This window comes from Pinus tabuliformis, chromosome 6 (assembly GCF_031772625.1).
Source record: "Pinus tabuliformis cultivar Carrire ecotype Pingquan chromosome 6, CPIR1, whole genome shotgun sequence".
Taxonomy (NCBI): Eukaryota; Viridiplantae; Streptophyta; class Pinopsida; order Pinales; family Pinaceae; genus Pinus; species Pinus tabuliformis.
The window spans coordinates 2,043,794,258-2,043,802,098 of NC_142292.1; the positions used below are offsets into that span (position 1 = coordinate 2,043,794,258).

General features: G+C 33.9%; 1 pseudogene; it reads left to right on the forward strand.

Moving 5' to 3' along the window:
* Positions 1-6,337: 6,337 nt before the first annotated feature.
* On the forward strand, positions 6,338-7,633 carry LOC149267459 (mitogen-activated protein kinase kinase 9 pseudogene; annotated as a pseudogene).
* Positions 7,634-7,841: the final 208 nt, after the last annotated feature.

Below are 7,841 nucleotides of genomic sequence, written 5' to 3' on the forward strand. Positions count from 1 at the left end.
CTCAAAGTGGAGAATAGCCTCCTCATGTCCTTGTTTCCAAATTGGGGCCACTTGTTGGGCATCCACGAGGATGTTGTGGGATGTAATAATGGTTAGGGGGTTAGGTGCCTAATCTTGATTGGATCATTATATTGCTTGTCATCCATCTCAATGCTTTCATAGTGGAAAAATTGGAGGAATCAAATCACATGACCATTTTTATGGTAACACCTAGTTTGGAAAATTGGGGTTTGAAACCTTTCAAGAGGAGTTTGAGGCATCAAATGACATTTTATTTTGTACAAATGTAGGATTTATGTGCCAAATTCCCAAGGACTGAAAAATTTAATACTGAATGAGATGCATAGGGTACCTTATGCTAGACATCCACGATACCAAAAGACAATCTCAATAATCAACAAACAATACATTTGGCAATGTATTAAAAAGTGGTGGTTGATTATATAACCTAGTGTGGAATGTCAAAAAGTTAAAGCCGGACCTAGACATCTAGCTAGATTACTACAACAAATACCCTTTCCTGAGTGGAAATGGGAAATTGTTTCTATTGATTTTATTCCAAATTTAACCATAACTATGAGGAAACATGATTCCATAATGGTAGCGGTCAACAAACTTACTAAGGTTGAACACTTTACTCCAATGAAATCAATGCATAAGGAAATAGATGTTGCTAAGATTTATATGAAAGATATTTCCATGCTACATGGTGTGCCCAAGGAAATTATTGCAAACAAGGATCCCAAGTTTACATCCAAATTTTGGATAGCTTTATTCAAGAGATTTGAAACTAATTTAAAATTTAGCACAACATACCATCCAAAGTGAGATGGCGAAACAAAAAGAGTCAATCAAGTTATTGAAGATATGTTGAGGATATATGTGATAGACAAACCATCAAAGTGGGAAGAATATTTAGATTTGGTGGAGTTTTCATATAATAATGGGTACTAAGCATCTTTGAAGATGAGCCAATTTGAAGCTTCGTATGGTAGAAAACACAACACACATGTGAGTGGGACAATAGAGTTGACAAGGCTATTATTTGTCCAAACCTACTTAGGGAATGGAAGAACAAGTAATAAAAATCAAATAGAATTTGAAGGCTACCCATGATAGATAAAAAAATCTATGCAAATAAGAATAGTTTAAATAGGAAATTTAAAATTGGAGATTGTGTCTTCTTGAGAGTGAAGGAGAATAAAATTTCATTGAAATTGGGTAGCTATGCAAAATTGGCAATAGGATATTATGGGCCATTTGAAGTCATAGAAATGATTATTCCAATTGCATATAGGATTGAATTGTTAACATCCACGTTATTCATAATGTGTTTCATATTTCATCGCTTAGAAAGTATGTTCTTGATGTTAACCATGTAATTAACTCGAATATGATTTTGGTGGAGCATGAAGATGCAATGAATGAAGAATACCCTCAACTTTTTGTATAATCTTATTGAATATATATGTATATATAGTTCAATGAGGACAATTCATAAATAAGGGGGAGGGGAATGCAACACCCCAACTAAATTCTGAGATTGTAAATAACATGTATAAACAAAAATTAGGCTAGTGAATCAGTACATATTGATTAGGCTAGTGAGCCAAGAATTACTTTGGGGGGGGCCAATGTACCCATGTGCATGTATGTGTATATGTTTTGGGGCTAGAGTGCATGTGTGCATATGTTTTTATTTGTTTTGAGGCTAGAAAGCCTAGTGTTATAAATATGATATTCTATGCATGATAATAAATACATTATTGTTGTAAAATGAATAAGATGAAAATAGTATGGCGCACTAATACTCCATGTGCATTAAAGGGGGGCTCATATGACTTAATAAATAAATAAATAAAATTCCATCAAGTAACTTTATGGGGTGTCAAGTGTCAAAGGAATGACATGCACATAAAAGTAAGGTTGGTGGTATTATGGGTCAGGAGATCTACGTGAACTCTTGGAGCCATAATGCTCTGAACCTCCCTAGTCGGCTTAGTTCATCACACAGGAGGTAGTGGCACAACCTAAGGGACTGTGAGTGTAGAGATGGGTATGCACTACTTGGGTGTAGGGCAGATGGGGGATGTGAGCCTGTAGGTTGGAGGTTGTTAGGGTTTGGTACTTAGAGGGTACCTAGAGGACCCTGAGGGTAGTAGGCATTGTTAGAGCTACAAGACTCTAAGACATCCCTTTTTAGATAAATTAGAAACCCTGGACGTAATGGCAAAGCTCAAGGGACTACAAGTGTAGAGAAAGGGGTGCACTACTTGGGTGTCGAATAATGGGGGATGTGAGCATGTAGGTTGGAGGATATCAGGGTTTGGTACCTTGGCCATGTTTATTTGTGGTACTAGACATGTACCTAATTTTGGGTGAATTGTTGCCTGATGGAGTCAAAGCCCCTACTTAGGGGTGCCCTGATGTTGAGAGAAAATGAGTAGTGTGGTCTATGGCTGGGAGGAACATTTGAGGCCTGCAGCTAGTTGGTGATAATAGAAAGATAGGTATTTTCCTTCTATGATAATTTATTTCTATTGCAATACTTTATGTCTTTATATAAACTACATATGATTTTCAATTTATGCAAATATATGTAGGTATAAGAGTTATTTCATTCTAGAGTGCATTTAGACAGGCATAGCACCCATAAAATAAGTAAAATAAAAGAAAAATACCTAAGAAAATGGGTTACAAAGATAGCAAGCACAATAATATGCCCCAGTGACTGGCTAGGTGTGTTACATTATGGAGCTTAGGAGTGTTCATTCTTATTTTGGTTAATTTAATTTTCTTTTTTAAGCTAGCTATAAGAACAAAATATCTTTGATGTTCTAAATTGAGGTTGATGACCTCTTTGTAAGCAATATTTGTTTTTATATATACTCTTCTTGTTATTCGCACAAATCAAGGAAGAGTCAGTACATAGCCTTGCCCAATAATGGACCTCTAGACTAGTGAGGACCAAACCACCACACACACACACACTTTACACTCTATTATGGGGGAGATGTTGTCATGTAACATTACATTTAAAAATAATAAAATAATACTTACATTAACCAATTGAAAAATAGTAATAACAAAAAGAAATTCAATGTGAGACACAAATAAAATATATCAAGTTCCAAATAGAACATTTCTAACTTAGTTTATAATTGTTTTCCACTTTAGTATGAGGGAGATGTGTAATTCCTTCACTACTCATTATGAAGTTGACTTGTAGCATTTAATTTGATATTACAATTTAGTATGAGGGAGATGTGTAATTCCTTCACTACTCATTATGAAGTTGACTTGTGGCATTTAATTTGATATTACAATTTAGTATGAAGGAAATGTGTAATTCATTTTGTGTTGTTCATTTTATGTGATATATATATATATATATATATAAACTCTTTCAATTTTAGGCATTAATGAAATATTTCAATCACAAAAAAAGAAAATTGAAATTAAAACAAATTTATATTTTCACTTTTCATTGTGAGAAAAAGGTGTAATTTTTCATTGAAAGTGTTTTCTAATTAAAGGAATGAGGGAGAGTTATAATTTCTTTCGTATTTAATCTTTAATATGCGATTGACATGTAACAATTTAAAAATTATTAATAACAAAAATATATATATATATATATGAGAGAGAGAGAGAGAGAGAGAGAGATTATATAATATAAAAATATGTTTTCCACTTTGAAGGGAACTGTATTTAAAAATATGCTAATAACAAAATAACATTTTAATATGTACAATATGTGCCATAAATAAAATATTTTAATCGCCATGTTAACCAAAGAAAATTGAAATTAAAACAAATTTATATTTTCACTTTTCATTGTGAGAAAAATGTGTAATTTTTCATTGAAAGTGTTTTCTAATTAAAGGAATGAGGGAGAGTTATAATTTCTTTCGTATTTAATCTTTAATATGCGATTGACATGTAACAATTAAAAAATTATTAATAACAAAAATAATTTTATATATATATATATATATATATATATATATATATATATTCGAGAGAGAGAGATTATATAATATAAAAATATGTTTTCCACTTTGAAGGGAAGTGTATTTAAAAATATGCTAATAACAAAATAACATTTTAATATGTACAATATGTGCCATAAATAAAATATTTTAATCGCCATGTTAACCAAAAATCTATCAAACAGCCCTAAGGGTTATCTCAGTTGGTTGAGTTTCCTTGCTAAGTACCTTGGGGTTAGGCCTTGCTTGTTTGGTCAAAGGTTGATGTGTTTGTGAACCATCTTAAAATAAATAAAACCAAATCTATCAAGCATAGAGAGAAATCAAATTTCTTGAGGTGTAAACCTTTCCTCAAAATCTATCAAACATAAAGAAATCAAATTTCTTGAGACATAAACCTTTCCTCAAATTTTTCAATCAAAAAATAATTTACATAAAATCAAAAACAATTTACATTTCAAAAAAATTTATCTCTCTTAAAACTTAATAAATCTAAAATTAAGATATATCTGAGTTTAAATTATAAATCGGAAATTTATTTATATTTTTTATGCACTTAAGCTACCGCGTTTGGATGAGCTTTATGTACCCATATGTAAAATCATAAATACAAAGACAAAAAGCATAAATGTGCTTAGTTCTTAATTGACCTTGGATGCCCTTTGCCACCACATTTATTATTCCAAAGTAGTGGAATGCATACTACTCGCACTAAAATTAGTTATTTTACTCGACTAATAAATCTTTAAAAGAAATTTTATTTGAGATATAAAATTATAATAATAGAAAAAAGAGTGCCTTTTAATTGATTTTTTTTTTTTTAAGTTATGTGCATCTCTTACTCGTCAGAGTGCCATGCGCTAGATACATTCTCAAAGTAATTGGTTGCATTATAATTTAAGATACCAATAATTTAAATTTAGTACACTGTAACGGTTATTTTCACTCAAAGTATTTATTTTTTTAACTTTATTACAATAGAATAAATGTTTTATAAAAAAAATTGAAGAAAGGTGAGATGGGTAAATACAAAATCTATTTTTTAACCATTCAAATTATTACTTTTTAATTAATTTATAATAAAATTTAAAATTTATTTTTTAGATATTTATATTAAAAAATCACTGAGTCTAAAGAGTCTACAAATTAACTCAAAAAATAATGGCAATTCTGACAAGCTTAGGCAAAATCCACCATATTTTTTTTTTAATTTTGGTTATATCGGTCAAACTTCAAGATTTTGGGTGCCCAAAAAATTCTTAATGATATTAAATCTATTTCCACAATAAAAAACGATTCAAACATTCTAGCGTTCCAAGTTTTTTGAATTTTGTTTTACCAAATTCTTTCAAAAAAATCTGCTGTCAGACTGATTTGGGGCGGCCATAAACATACACAAAAAAAAAAAAAAAAACACAACCATATAATTAAAAAGGAAAAAAAAAAACAAAAACCCATACATAATTAACCCATCTATAATTAAAAATAAAAATAAAACTAGCATATTAAAACTTTATTCCCAACCGCCTGATTTTTTTAATATATTTATACGTTTTAACTGAATAAATGTATACGTTTTTTAATATAAGTTTTAACTCACTAAATATATGTATTAATATATTTACACGTTTTAACTGAACAAATATATACGTTTTTTAATATAAGTTAACTCTATATATATATATATATACACGTTTTAACTGGCTAAATATATACGTTTTAACTCATTATCGTTTTTTAATATAAGTTTTAACTCACTAAATATATATACACGTTTTAACTCGCTAAATATATACATTTTGACTCATTAAATATATTTAAAAATAACAAATATATACGTTTTTTAATATAAGTTTTAACTCACTAAATATATATATAGATATAGATACACGTTTTAACTCGCTAAATATATACGTTTTAACTCATTGAATATATTTAAAAATAATAACGTTGACTTTAAATAGTGGAATCTCAATAATCGCTCAGGTTAAAGACAAATGTCTAAACTCCCGACGACTCTGTACAATTAATGGGTGGTTCAGGTTACTCGTTTAAAAAGCATCATGGATTACAGGCGAGAATTTGGTGTCGGTAGCCGAAGGAAATTTCCCGGCGCCGTCGGTGGCCCCGTAGACGGGACTCGGGACGACTTGACCCAGCAAACAGACATTTTGACGCAGTTCAAGTTTGGTGGTGGTGGTCCCCATTTTCATTTTGTCAAGCACGTGCGGGTGACATTAAAGACTTTGGGATCCCATGACACTGCCACGTCACCCACGACCCTGACACGTCACCCATTTCACGTGATGGCCCCCATGACTCATTTATATCCCCATCATCTGCGTTTTCTGCGATTCTTCTCGCCGATGTCGCTGCTCCTCCCGCAACGGAAATTTCTTCCCTATTTGAGCCCCTTTCGAGCCACTGGTTTTCCAACGACCATACCGCGGCTTCTGCTGTTTCGCTTCTTGTGATTCTGCATTTCAGACTGTAATCAAGTTTGTATCCATTGAACAACAACAAAAAATGTCGGGTCGTAGAAATCCGCTGTTGAATATCCCAATTCCTGCTCGGCAACAGACTCAGCTGTATCGACTTCCTCTGCCTCCGCAGAGCACATCTGTGTCCAGAGACGTTTCGGATCTCGCAGACTTGGAGCGAATTCAGATTCTTGGCCATGGAAGCGAGGGCAATGTGTACAAGGTCCGACACAGGAGGACTTCGGAACTTTATGCCCTGAAGGTCATCCACGGCAATCACGACGAGACTGTGAGGCAGCAGATAATCCGAGAAATGGAGATTCTGAAGAAAACAGAGTCCCCGTATGTGGTGAAATGTCACGGGATTTTCGAAAAGGGGGAAGAGATCCACTTTGTGTTGGAGTACATGGACGGAGGGTCGCTGGAAAAGAGGGGATCCGACACGATGTCGGAGAGATTTCTGGCAGAGGTAGCAAGGCAGGTCTTGGAGGGTTTGAAATATCTGCACCGTCACAAGATCGTGCACAGAGACATAAAGCCCTCAAATCTGCTCATAAACAGGAGACAAGAAGTGAAAATTGCAGACTTTGGGGTTAGCAGAATTCTGTCTCAGACATTGGATCCCTGTAATACTTATGTGGGTACCTGTGCCTACATGAGCCCCGAGAGATTCGACCCCGAGACCTACGGCGGACGGTACGATGGATACGCGGGCGATATATGGAGCTTGGGGTTGACTCTGCTGGAGTGCTATACTGGGCATTTCCCGTTTCTGGCAGCAGGGCAGAAGGCGGACTGGCCGGCCCTTATGTGCGCAATCTGTTATGGGGATCCGCCGGCTCCTCCTTCCACGGCGTCTGCCCATTTCCGGAGCTTCATCACATGCTGCCTGCACAAAGATGCCCGCAACAGATGGACCGCTGCTCAGCTCTTGGGGCACCCTTTTGTGCTGTCAAATGCCCCCCAGACACCCTCCATACCTATGCAGAGGCTCTCCATCTGATCCAATGTCCCCCTTGCGCAAATTACTCTGTACACATGAGATGAAATAAAACTGCATGTGTATGAATCTATGATCTGTCTAATAACTTGGGTAAATTTTGTTCAAATACCTGGTTTTGGTTTTGGTTTTGTTTAATAACGAGTATATTTGTGCAAAAATCTGGGTTGTTTGTGGTGAATTTGGGTATATTTGTTCCCACATCTGAATGCTGTGTGGTGTTTGTGGTGAATTTGGGTATATTTGTTCCAACATCTGAATGCTGTGTGGTGTATTTAATTTTTTTTTATTTTTTTAAGGTCTGAATTCATAAATTTTAACCATAAAAAGAAATTATTGGAAATTATTGGGTTTAAATTTTGTAGATGA